We start from the raw sequence: 14475 nt of genomic DNA, 5'->3' as shown, positions 1-14475 counted from the left end.
CCATAGCCCAGAATCTGAAAAATATTAAATGATTTTAGATATTAGATTGTAAATTTAACTCCACCTCCAGTAAGTGCTGGGTGGATTGAGTAGCTCAGTAAATGCCGGTGCCGGTTCCAAGTCCGGATAAAGGAGGAGGGTTGAGGCGATGGGCTAGCAACTCATCGCTTGTCAAGAGAAATAAATGCTAAAAATTTCGACCAAAGGCCTCAGAATACAAAGGATGGATCAAAACAAAGACGACTAATGCAACGGAAAAGGAAAATGATATTGGCTACATGGAATGTACAAGGACTTAGAACAGAACCAAACAAGCAGAAGTATTCAAAGAATTAGCGGAAAGAAAAATAGATATATGTATTCTCACCGAGACCAAGAAAAAGGAAAAAGGAAATGAAGAGATAGGAGAATACATATCTACAGTGGAGTGAGTAAAGATAACAGAGCTAAGAGAGGAATCTCTATTGCCATTCGAAAAAATCTTAAAAACTTATTAAATCGTGAACTGAAGTAAACTGCTAATACTGGAAATGAAAAATAATGGGCACAACATCGTAATTGTCGGAGTGTATGCCCCAAATGAAGATGCAGATCCAGAAAGTAAAGACGATTTCTACAACAATATGATTGAAATACTCTCTGAAGTTAAAGAAAACTGTGAAATTTTTATGCTAGGAGATTTAAGCGGCAGAATAGGGAGAGAAGAAAATAACAGATAGGAAGATATGGGGAACAAATAACCAATGACAACGTAATGCGTCTTAGAGATTTTTGTGAAACAATGTCTCTCAAAATTATGAATGGATTTTTTCAACATCCACAAATTTACATATATACAACCTCCTAGGAATCTGCGCTCAATAATCGACTATGTAATCCAATGTCAAACTTTCCAGCTGAAAACAACTGACGTAAGGCTATAACGTGGATCAGAATGTGGATCCGACCTTCGTTTACTTATAGCCAACGTGATAGTTAACTATCGCAAAAACAATAACACTCAGATACAGAATATAGAAAAGGGACAAGAAGTAACATCCCCTAAATATAACCTAGGAAGCTCAAAAGAAGATTCAACGAAATTTCTTTACAAATTATGACTGGCCACAAAATTACAAAATGTGGATCAAGAAAATATAACAGCGGAAGAATTATACCAGCAACTTAAAAAATGCATTCATGAGGCTGCAAGTGAAGTTTTGGGGTATAAAGACAAACATGAAACAAGAAATCAAGAATAGTGGTCGGAGAATATGCAAACGTTAGTAAACAAGAAGAAAACTGCTTATCAAAAATGGATGTCCACAAGAAAGGAGGAAGATTACAAGATATATAAAAAATTAAATCGAGATGTAAAAAGAGAAGTAGTAAAAAGTAAAAATGAGATGTGGGATCGAAGATGTGCAGAGGTGGATAGGTATTTGGGTGGAACAAGAGTTGGGCAAGCGTGGAAGGTAATAAAGTCTCACCGGAGGGAAGGAAAAGAAAAATCTAACTTACAGTTAATAGATCTGAAACAGTGGAAACTCCATTATTAGGTCTTACTGACAGAAGATAGATGTAAATCCCAAGAGATCGAAATGGAAGAAATATTCGAACACACACAAATAATTGAGATAACAACTGGAGAGTTAAGCGATGCCCTCAAAAGATCGAAAAACGGTAAAGCAGCAGGACCTGGAGACATCCCAATTGAGTTGGTAAAGTATGGACTAAAAATATTACATGAGATGTTGGTTCAACTATTTAACAAATGCTTAAGGACAAAATATCCCTGATGATTGAAATGTTGGATACATCAGCTCAATATTCAAGAAAGGGCATAAACGCAAATGCTCTAATTATAGGCGAATAACTGTTATCAGCTCAGTGGGGAGGTTGTACGGTCGAATAATAAAAGAAAGAATAGAATCAGAATACGAAGACATAGAAGAACAAAATGGATTTCGTGCAGGAAGATCGTGCACTGATGGTGTATTCGTTCTGCAGTAGGTAATCGACAAACGGAAGGCAAGGAATCTATCTACCTAGCTATTGTTTGTAGATTTAGAGAAGGCATACGTTTCAAACATTGACGAAAATAGGTCTCAGTAGAGAGTATGTAGATGCTATCGCAAATATATACAAAAATGCAAGAAGTGTAGTTAAAGAAGGAAACTTTATATCTGAATCATTTCCAATAACAAAGCGGATTAAACAAGGATGTTGTCTATCTCCGACCTTATTTAATATATATATATATATATATATATATATATATATATATATATATATATATATATATATATATATATTCAATCATCGCTAGAGCAGTGGTGGAAACAAGTATCCGGAATGGGAATAGACATAGGCGGTGGTAAATGTCTAACAACTTTATTTTTCGCAGATGATCAGGTAGTCGTAGCGAATGATGAGGAAGATATGGACTACATGTTTAGAAAACTAAAGAAAGAATATGAAAAGTGGGGCCTCAGTATGAATATGTCAAAGACAGAGTATCTTAAAATAGGATATGATGAAGAAGATCCAGAGTTAGAAATTAGAAACACAAAAAAATGCAATGAACATAAATATCTCGGATCTATAATTTCTAAAGAAGGCACTACCAAAAGAGACATCGAAAACAGAACGCAGCAGGGAAAAAAGCGGTAAACATTCTCAACTCTCTACTATGGTCTAAATATATTAGACAAGAAACGAAATTGACAATCTATCGAACCTTGGTAGAACCTATTATGACTTATGGGGCAGAAGTTTGGCAGATCACGAAAAAATATAGAAAAAGAATAGAAGTAGTAGAAATGGATTTTATATGGAGAGCGTATGGTGTATCCAAAAAAAGATCATATCAGGAATGAAGATATTAGAAGGAGGACAAATACTGTATATTCTAGTATAGACAGAATTCAAACGAGACAGAGACAACTAGAGTGGTATGGACACGTGAAGCGAATGAATGAAGATAGATGGACAAAGAAAGCTTTAAATTACAAACCATAACAAAGCAAAGAAGATATATCACATAATGAGAGATAGAGTCATCAAAAAAGACGAATGGGTGGACAGAAAACGATGGCGGTGGAAAGGCGAGAAGCGGCAGAGGCTGTATGAACCTCGGAAAACCTGTTCCAGGTATTGGCAAACAATTTATAATAATGTTGGATAATCATATAATGTTTATTAGATTGCTTCCATCAAGAGTTCCATATAGTGGAACTCTAGGGGTAGTTTACTCCCTGCATGGTGTTGATTAACTCGAACTCACTGGATACTCATAATTATTTTATTGATTCTCTATAGAAACAATAATAGAGAGAGTACCCAGTCGACGGATGACAACACTAGCTTCGACTGTTAACTCTTAATTCTTAACGATCTACTCCCGTTATTTTCCAGTTATTTAACTCACGCGCGTTTGTTTCTGCATTCATGTTTTTCTAATATAAGTTGTACACATTATTAAATAAGCTTTTGATTACATTGCAAATTTCACTAGGTCAGCGCGTGTTCTAGTTGCACCGATATTTTTAATGTTATAAAAAAACAATCGCATTGAGCAATAAGCGATGAATAATATTAAGGATTTTAAATTTTTAAACTGAATTAGGTTACTTAGATCTGATTTCTGGATGCTTAATTAAATCCCGTTACAAATTGTCCCGCAAGTTTAGACAATATGTTCTGCATTTTTGAAGAATCTGCGTGCTGCTCTATGTACTTTTCCCATCATACAGAGATGTTACCTAAGTGAGCAGTGTCTAGTGATTACTTTGAATTCTATATTTCAGCGTTGCGAGCAGAAGATTGTAATAACATTTTTGTATATCTTTGGTATGGAATATGTTTTTCAGTAGTCTACAATAAGACCATTGTCCATTGTAATGCAACATCTAACACTAAGAGTGTTTGTGGTAGACCTCAGAATGGCTCTGATCTGATAAAAGGATTGCGTCTTTTTAGCAAGACTACCAGCAACTCATTGTCAGTAAATACTTTATGCCCGGGCACCCATCACTTGTAGTATTGTGATTTAGTAGTAGTACGTATTTTTTTTTCTTGGTATTATGACCAGTAACCGTCTACCTATTCTTTCGTATTTTTATTTTCAATAACGAAACTAAGTGAAAAGTTGAACATTTAATACAAAAATGTAATCGTATGCATTTGTGAAATTGGTTTCTTGAAATCGACTTCAACCAAGCTATCTTTACCAAGCCATATATTCCTGGGTACAGTGTTGTGTTGGGTTTTTTCTTTCCAACAAAAAGAGATGCTTTTTTACATATCCTCTTTAATTTTTGAAGACCTTAGCTCTACAATAATTGAAGAAGAGAATAAACAACGAAAACGTTAGGCCGTGCAGTTGATCACATTGAGATTTTAATTGAAGATTCCCCCAATACAGACGTAGGCTTATCAACTAGTCGTAACAGGTGATGTCATAGTGACAGATGACGTTACAGCGCCACTGTGACAGATAATTTTAAATGAGACCATATGGCAAGTGATACCTCGTTTGAAAGGTATTGAAAATAGCTATTCAGTCATAATAATTTTGTTTCAGTTTAAGCTCCTTTTGATGAATAAGTTAAATAAATACTAAAATTGTAGCTTCTTATTTAATTAATAAATATTTAAAAACCAGTTCTTATAGTAAGTGTTCAAAATGTGCTCCATCTACTTCCTGACCGTAATGCATTATATTTCTAAACTCTTGCCGTACTCGTTCAAATGTGTCAGGGGAAATTGCCCTACATTCTTCAACAATTCGTTGTTTCAAAATGTCAATATTGTCGGGTGCTGTAGCGTAAACTTTAGATTTCAAGTATCCCCACAGAAATAAATCTAATGGTGTGAGGTCCGGTGACCGAGCTGGCCATTCTATCGTACCTCGTTGTCCAATCCATCTACCACGATATTCCTCATCTAGGTAACGTCTTACTGCACCATAATGGTGTGCAGGAGGACCATCTTGTTGAAACGTTATTTTAAAGTTGCCGAATTCATCTGAATTATCCTCCAGAGTTTCTAGTATTAACGGTTCAGTTGCAATTTGTAACATCTCCAGAGACACTTCACCGGTTAAGTTAGTATGTATTGAGAAAAACAGACCCAACTATGTGGTTTCCCAAAATACGTGCCCTCCGTCCCCAAAATTGAGTATTTGGTTCACGAAAGACGTGAGGATTTGTGTCACTCCAATACCTCACATTTATTAACATTTCCATTGAGAGAAAAAGTACTTTCGTCACTAAAACAAATTGTTTTTATGTAATTGGGCTGTTGATTAATTTTATTGGACATATTTTCATAGAAATCTAGTCTTCAATCGTCATCATCATCAGTCATCATCTGAAAATTGCTGCACAATTTTAATTTGTATGGATGAAATTTGTTTTCACCCAACACTCGGTGTACTGTCTTTTGACTGATTCCATAGATAGATGCAACTTGGGCTGTAGAAGAAGTAGGGTTCACTACTATTTCTAAAATGTCAATTTTTTTGTCATCACTAATTGTTGGTAGACCAGATCGTTTGACATCTTCAACACTACCTGTTTCTTTAAACTTCCGAAGAAGCTTCCTCTAATATAAATAAGCTCTAGATGTAGGGCGATCGGGGTAACTCTCATTAAGAAAACGTTCCGCTGCATGGAAATTATTTCCACATTCACCAATTATTAACACAGCTGCTACTTTGTCGGAGACAGTACGTACCATTCGGCCTTTGTAAAAATTTAAAGGTCTCGTTAAACAATAATTTAACTAAATATTAACTAAGAACAACTAACTAAAAACAACTAGACTAGCAGAATATATATATATATATATATATATATATATATATATATATATATATATATATATATATATATATTTAGGGATTAGGGATAGATATATATATATATTTAGGGATTCTACAGTATTCACTGCCTTCCCTCGCTCAACCGTTTCGATCTCTCTCTGTTGTTCCATTCTCCATCGTTTAGGCCTCTCTTCCATCTTCCGTTATTCTCTTTATCCATCTGCTGTCGCTAGTTCTTCTTACATGTCTATACCACTTTAGTCTTTTTTGTTCTATATATGTTAGTATGTCTGTTTCTATTGATGTTCTTTGCTTTATTTCGTCATTACTTCTCCTATCCATTCTTGTTACGCTGCAGCATCTTAGCAGGCATTCCATCCCTGTTGCTACTATCTTACTGCTGTTTTTCTTGTTTATGATCCAATTTTCAGCCCCATATGTCATAATACTTCGCACTAGTGTTTTATAAATCTGCGTTTTTGTCTTCATATGTAGGTGTCTATCCCACCATACCGAGTTAAGTTGTCAGATTGCTGTTCTTGTTTGTCCTAATCTTTGTGTAATTTCCTCCTCTGTTGTTGCCCTTTTCGTGATTATAAACCCCAGGTATTTGAATTTATCCTTTCCTTTGATTGTTACGTTGTCATCAATCTGTAGATCTATGTCTTCTTCACTTGTAGATAGATACTCTGTTTTCGCGAGGTTAATATCTAGTCCTCCTCCTAGGAGGATGACCTCAGTTTTATGATGAGAAAACTGGAGCAGGAATATACAAAGAATGGGATGGAAATAAACCTAAAGAAAACTGAATACCTAACAACGGAGAATACAGAAATAAAACAGCTGGAAATAGACGAAGGTAAACAAATTAAAGGAACAGACAAGTATAAGTATTTAGGTTTCATAATATCAAACAAAGGAACAACGGAGGAAGATATAAAAAATAGACTAGGACAAACAAGAGACTGCATACGAAAATTGAACCCGGTACTATGGGATAAGAACATCAGCATGAAAACAAAGAAAAAAATATATAATACCATAGCAAAAAGTATCCTCACTTATGGGTGTGAAAAATGGACAATAAATAAGAAAACTAAAAACAAAATAAGAGCAACAGAGATGGAATTCCTAAGGAGAAGCTGCAGAGTAACAAGAAGAGATAGAATAAGTAACATGGAGATTAAGAGGAGAATGGGAATGAACTCCGACATAATAGACTACATCGAACAGAAGATGGTACGAAGATGGTACTGGTACGGACATGTCAGAAGAGCAGACCAAAATCGGTGGATAAATAGAATAACAGAGTGGAGCCCGATAGTAAGAAGAAAGAGAGGCAGACCCCGAAGATCTTTCAGAGATGAAGTGGACGCAGCAATGAGTAGAAGAAACCTACAGGAAGGGGACTGGCTAAACAGGAAAAATTGGAGAAAACGGTTGAGTGAAGGAATACAGTGAAAACTGTGGAAATCCTTGTATATATATATATATATATATATATATATATATATATATATATATATATATATATATAATATCTAGTCCAGAAACTAAGCAGAAACAGAAACTAAATATTGAACTATAAACGCTTTTGAAAACTAAAAACAACTAGAGAATTGACAATCTTTTTTGTCAAATAACCAAATGAGGACGTTAGAATTTTTATTAATTAAATGCCAAACTAGAATTTTAGTATTTTTAGTAGATATATTAAAATAATTGTAGTTTCGCATTTATTTATAAATAAATAAATGTTCGCCTCTGGTTAATTGTCAAAAAGTTGACGTTGGCGTAAAAACAACGTCAATTTTTTGACAAGTAACCAGAGGCGGAGGTTTTAATATTTATTAATTAAATGCGAAACTACAATTTTAGTATTTATTTAATTTATTCTTCAAAATGTTTTATTACCTCCCTTTAAATTTCACTATTATAAGTATTACAGTTTAAAAGATACGAGGGGGGAACGGACTTTTGACTAACACTGTATATATATACGAGATACCATGAACTAACTGTGAAGGTGTCAATATTGGGCCAACTAATCAACTGCTTCAATCCAGAATTCGTTGCCACAAATGTGACAAGAACAACACCACTGTGCTCACAAAGCATGAGAATGAATAGAAGCATAATATTGACTTCGAAAGCAGAAAAAATTTTAAAACCGATCAAAATAAAAATAAGAGAGAGATATACGAATTAATATTAATAAAAAGAAACACTAACGCAATCAATGGCAAAAAGAAAATAAATAAAATATAATTCAATCTGATTTAAATAATAATAAATATAACACCATAAAAAAGACTATTAAAGTTGTAACATTTCTCCACTTTATTTTTTTCAAAAACGCTAAGATAGGTACATGTAAACATAATTATATATTATGGCTCATTAATATGGCAAAGACACATAAAATAAATAATAAAATTAATGTTGTATCCCGTAACAACACGAACATGTTTAAGACCAAATACACCCCTGGCATCACAAGTGCCAGTGTACATTATACGTCGAATACATTATTTTGTTAGTAAACAAAGAATTTGCAAGTTTATAATATAGTTTGTAAGATTGTAAGATGATATCTTTAGTGTAGGAAGTTTATATATTATCTGACTAACTTTGTCTGCTATGAATAGTTATAAAAGTAATTTATAAACGCTTCTTTGCTTTGTACAGGTATCTAATAAAAGAAACTTATTGCTGAAGAGAACTGTCATTTTTGCGTTATGCGTATGATCAACTATTGTAATATGTGAAATTTAACGTTTGTTGTGATTATACTTTTATTACAATGATGCAGATCTTTGTTATTCCAGTATGAATCGTATTGTTCTAATAATTATCACTTGTAAAAATTCGCACTGATGCGTAGAGTCGCCAATACTAATTTCAAAGCTCGCTCCTGCTGGCTTATATAATGAGAACAAACTGTCTGGAAAACAGCTTGGGGGCGACGAGAACTGCGTAAATCCTCGAAGATCATATCTGCGTCGATAGAATCACTTCGGATATATATATATATATATATATATATATATATATATATATATATATATATATATATATATATATATATATATATATTAATGTGATATTAAAAGTCAGATGTGTGCCAAGCAATTAATTAGCTAATTAATTAATTAATTAAACTTATTTAAATGATGCAATTATGATTTTATCACACTATTTAATTCTCTTATCACAGGGTTATATTCGTGCTTCAATATCTATGCTTTACATATGATAGGTAAGGTCTAAGGAATACCGGAATAATAGTCATATATGATACAAAATTATATATTGAAATAAAATTCACACTCAAATATCTTAAACAAAAATATATCATATAATGATTATCAAAATTTTGTTCTACGTACGTGAACCTTTAAAAATTAATGTTATATACTATATAAATTAAAATTTCAAATCAAAATTGTTGTTTTATATCTCCTGATAAATATTTCTATCTTTTCTGAAGCAATTAAAAAAAAACTTTGTTGATAAAGAAAAACTGACGAATGGTAAAAAAAAAACTATCTCTCTGATGATGAGTTGTCCAAATCCTTGTTCCTTGTAGCCTACACTATCTATTCTTAGCAGTTCCCTAGGTAATCAGCAATCTTACAACAAATTATTGCAAGCCTCTCGTCTTCAATGATCTCCTTCAGATGCACGTATCGTTCAAAAGATGCTAGCCTCTTGTCCTCTCGATAAACTGAATCTCTCGTTCCGGCCTGACTCTGTTCCGACTCTTGGAATATATAAGTAGAAAAGTATGACTTACAATATTTTACTGGATCAGCTTCCGTCAGGATACACTTAGTCCACGAAAACTCACAAACATTCACTTCTAATGCTTACTATCACTTGGGAACCGCCAAAGAACAACGACTGTTCGCCTTGCACCCTTGGAAAACAACTGATTATCTTTTCCCCCTCAAAAACCTAGCTTAAATCTCATTCCTACATAGCTATCCCACCTTTTTTTTATCTCCTCCAATCAAAGCTCGTCATACATATCCCCATCTACCATTTAGATAACAAACAAACAATTTTACCTACAATTATAAATTTCCTAAAAACTATTAACATGCTAATCGGTTTCTACAAATTCTTAAGAACTAACGGAGAAATATAATTTCTAAATTCTACCCTATTGTCTTATTCACTGTACAAGTCCATTTGGAAAACCCGGTCGCATTGTTCATTTCACTACGTTCACTCAAATATATTTTACAAAGAAAATAATTTATGCATATCTTTAAATTTTGTTTACTACAGGTAATCCAAAGATAATGGACTTTCATTTCTTCGAAATATCTTGTATAGTTTATCAGTTGAAATATTTTGAATTATTATATTTTATACTTTGAAATATATTAAGAGCAAACCAATATTATTTTCAATTTTACATAGCATAACAATATATATATATATATATATATATATATATATATATATATATATATATATATATATATATATATATATATATATATATTAAAAAAATTAGCTTATCTAATAAATGTTTCCCTTAAATTTTGTAAAATAATTTTTAAAAACTTTTTTAAACAAAAAACAATTGAATTTATAAATAAGTTAGAATAGCGACCGATTACAAATAAGCCTCAATGTCATGAATGCCAACTTACAATTTTCATTTTTGACAATTATATTACCAAAAACTAAAATTTTGTTAAATTTTCTTTTTTATTTAATAATAAAAAAAGAAGATTTATTTATTATTAACAGATACCTGAAAAAATGTAACAAGTATAAAATATGGAAAATTAAATTAAAATGTTATATTTAACTGGTTTTATAAATAACCTATAGAGAAATAATATAATTTTAAATTTTGCTTAGATTTTGAATTTCTGATTTTTTATTTAAATTATTATCACTCCTGCTAATACAAACCATTTCTAAAAATGGACTTTTTTCTTTATAGCTCCTGCATTTTTAGAGATATCTACTTCAAATTTGGAATCTAGATTATTCTGTAGTGCTTACATCATTAAGTATGCCAAATGGTTGTAAAAATGCACCGGGTGATATTTTTGGAAAAGTCCAGCACTCTTTTCCCCCCTAAACTTTTTGCAGTGAGCCTATTATAGATTATAAAACATAAATTAAATTTACGTGTTGTTAAGAAACTTTTTGATGTTTTCCAATTTTTTCGTATCTGCAACCGTTATCGAGAAAATTAAAGCTAAAAAATTAACCCATTTTTGCTTGCGCATATAGTTTTTGATATTTTATAGTTTATAAGAGCAATTAAAAGTTTTTGAGAGGTAGATTATCAGAAAAATATTGGGACCAAAGAGGGAAAACGAAGAAGATGCAAGACAATGGATGACACATAATGAGAAGAGAGAAGAGCAATTCATTAAGAGTTATAACGAAATAGATACCACCAGGTAAAAGACCCAGAGGCAGATCTAAACTGAGATGGAGACAAGTGGAAGAAGACTAAATGAGTATGGAAATTAGAAATATAGAAAGGACAATCAAAAAGAGAGAAGAATGGAGAAAAGTAGTTCAAACAGCGAAGTCGCACCAGAAACTATAAAACCAAACCCAGAATGGGATGATGCCCCACACAAAAAGAATCTTTAAGTGAAAACAGCTTCAACTTCTTCGGAAGCGTATAGCTTGTGTATATACAGGGTGGTCCTTAAGTAATTGTACAAAAAGAAAGCGTAGATTCTATACTTTAAAATATTACGATTTAAGCCAAATTACTTTAATAAAATGTTAATATTAAGAAAGATACAGGGTGTTAAAAGTGGAAATTTAAAATTTTATTTTTCGCTATAACTTTAATGTTTGTGAACATTTATGTTTAAAAACTTACAACTGGGTACTATTGAATATGAGAAATTATAATTTGATGCATACTTTGATATAGCTGATAGAGGGCGCCACATATACCACATATGTGGCATAAATTTGCACTTAAATTTTTTGCTCTTTAAGTTACCGGTATTTGTGACAAAAAATATTAAAGGTACATTATTTTAACAAAAAATATATATACTTGTTAATAACTTCAAAACTCAACAGTTTTCGAGATAATCGCACTTTAAAAATCTACTACATAATTCTGATTTAACGCAATTACTCCAGGCAACGAAATAAAAATAGACAAAAACATCAGTACTTCTGAATTTTGGTATGAAATACCTTTAATAAAATTAATAGTTAACGAAATCCACAAGGAAACTAAGTTCCTGTAGCTGGCTGTATACCATGTATCACAAAAAATTTGTTAAAATCCTTTATAAAAGGTATATAAATTAAAAACCCAATCGGGCTATGTCATGAAGACAAAACGTTTTCGGAATCCATATTCCATCGTTATAAGCAAATTTACCTCGCTATAGAGGGTTATAGTTCAATAGAAATTTCACGTTACATCTAATGTACCTCTTTATAAGCGAAAACTCGTAATAACCGTGTTCGTTATAGAGGGAGTATACTGTGTATATATATATATATATATATATATATATACATATATATATATATATATATATATATATATATATATATTTATATATATATATATATATATATATATATATATACATATATATATATATATATATATATATATATATATATATATATATATATATATATATATATATATATATATAATGAACCAGAAGTATTTGCTGACAACGTAAGGAAGTAAACGTTAAATAGTAGGTTTGCAGCAATAAAAAATGAAACGTGTACTCTTTTAAATTTTTATTCCAAGCTTTCGGACATTGGTTATGTCCTTCATCAGGGAGCTACAAATGTGATGAATAAATTGTTGGCGTTGGTATAATTAATTAAAAAATTTACTACTTACAAACTTAATGAGGTTGTATCAACGAAGATGTATTATAATGTTGATAAAATTTATCATAGTCTCTCATCTTTTTTCAATATATAAAACCTATTTTTATGTTTAAAAATTTTAAAAATTACTGTACATTCAAAAACACTTAATTATTCTAAATAAATACATGACATTATTCTGACAAAATTTTTTTAAATGTCAATTGATAAATTATTGTTTGTGTTATTATTGCATTTATCTAGTAGTAACAAATAGGAGAACATTTCATTTAGATGACCAATATCCGTTCTATGATTCATTGCGTTATTATTTTGGCAAATGTAGGCCATTTCAAGAAAAAGTCTTTTGGTGATGTTACTTTCCTGTTCTACTACTTTGATGTTATTATAATCTATCTGATGCCCATTTTTAAATGCATGTTCACCCAATGCACTTTTTTCAGGATGCAGTCTAATATCTGACTTGTGGGATGTAATGCCTTAAAGACTTACTTATATATATATATATATATATATATATATATATATATATATATATATATATATATATATGTATATATATATATATATATATATATATATATATATATATACTTCCTCTTCTACCACTTCTCTTCTGCAATGTTGAGGAACTACTCCGGACTCTTGAGTATTATCTGTTTGAGTGGCCGAGGTGACGCAAACAGAATTTTTCATAAATACCTCTGTCTTTTCTGGTAGAGTGGGTATTTTATTGTGAAGTTTACAGATTTGATTTGAAATTTGGTTGATATTTGATGAGAACCTTTCCAAGCCCACTTTAATATCAGCTGAATTAGAGTCGTGTACCTGAACCTTGATAGTCTCGTCGGTACAGCCGAAAAAAACCGTCGATATATTGTTCAATTTACCTTATAGATTTTACAACCTTTTCAGCATTAAGCAAATCACTTGATTTATGGATGTCGTCAATTTTTTTTGTAAGGTAGTTCAGCTTACTATCATTTTTAGTTAGTAAATCGTAGATCTCCATAAAAACAGGCATATTGTCGGTAATTTTCTTGGTCGTATCAATTAGAGCCTCAAAGTTCTCTAAGGGCAATTTAGCCATAGTTTGACCATTCGCACCTAATAATAAGAAGGTCCTAATAGACAAGATGTGGAAAGTACTTTATACGCTGTAAGAAACTTTATCCAAAGACAAAACGCAAATAAAGAAGCATACAACTGTTTCACATCTTTAGGAAATATGATAGCGTGATACTGGAAAATTTAACTGAAAACTGAAAAAGTCAAAAATGACAGACTTCTTCCAATTGCAGAAACAATAGTTTATGTTATCCTTGAAAATACGCTTTATACATTATGTTGTTTGAAAAAAATGTAAGTACAGATTTTTTGTTTTAACGTATATCATTGACAATATGGTACAAAATATGCGCAGCAAACTGGCAACAGTTGGCAATGGATAGAACTGACTGGCGTAATAGACTTGGGAAGGTCGAGGCTCTTTTATAGGGCTGTAGCATATTTAGCATTGACAATATAAGTAAACAACTCTTTTTTGTTTTAACGTATTTCATTGACAATAAAAGTAAACAACTTTTTTTTCAAAAACGCCATTCAAACAATATTTAGCATCTTATATTGCTCTGAATGGCTTCACTATAGAAAGTTAATGTTTTAGACAACTACATATGTATGCACAGTATTATTGTTGTCTGATATAACGAGATCGGCTTATAACGAGGTAATTAGTCTGCCGTTTTAGTTCTCATTATAGAGGGAGTCTACTGTGTATATATATATATATATATATATATATA

The sequence above is a fragment of the Diabrotica undecimpunctata genome, chromosome 8 (genome assembly GCF_040954645.1).
Source record: "Diabrotica undecimpunctata isolate CICGRU chromosome 8, icDiaUnde3, whole genome shotgun sequence".
Classification (NCBI taxonomy): domain Eukaryota; kingdom Metazoa; phylum Arthropoda; class Insecta; order Coleoptera; family Chrysomelidae; genus Diabrotica; species Diabrotica undecimpunctata.
This window is presented reverse-complemented; position numbering follows the sequence as displayed.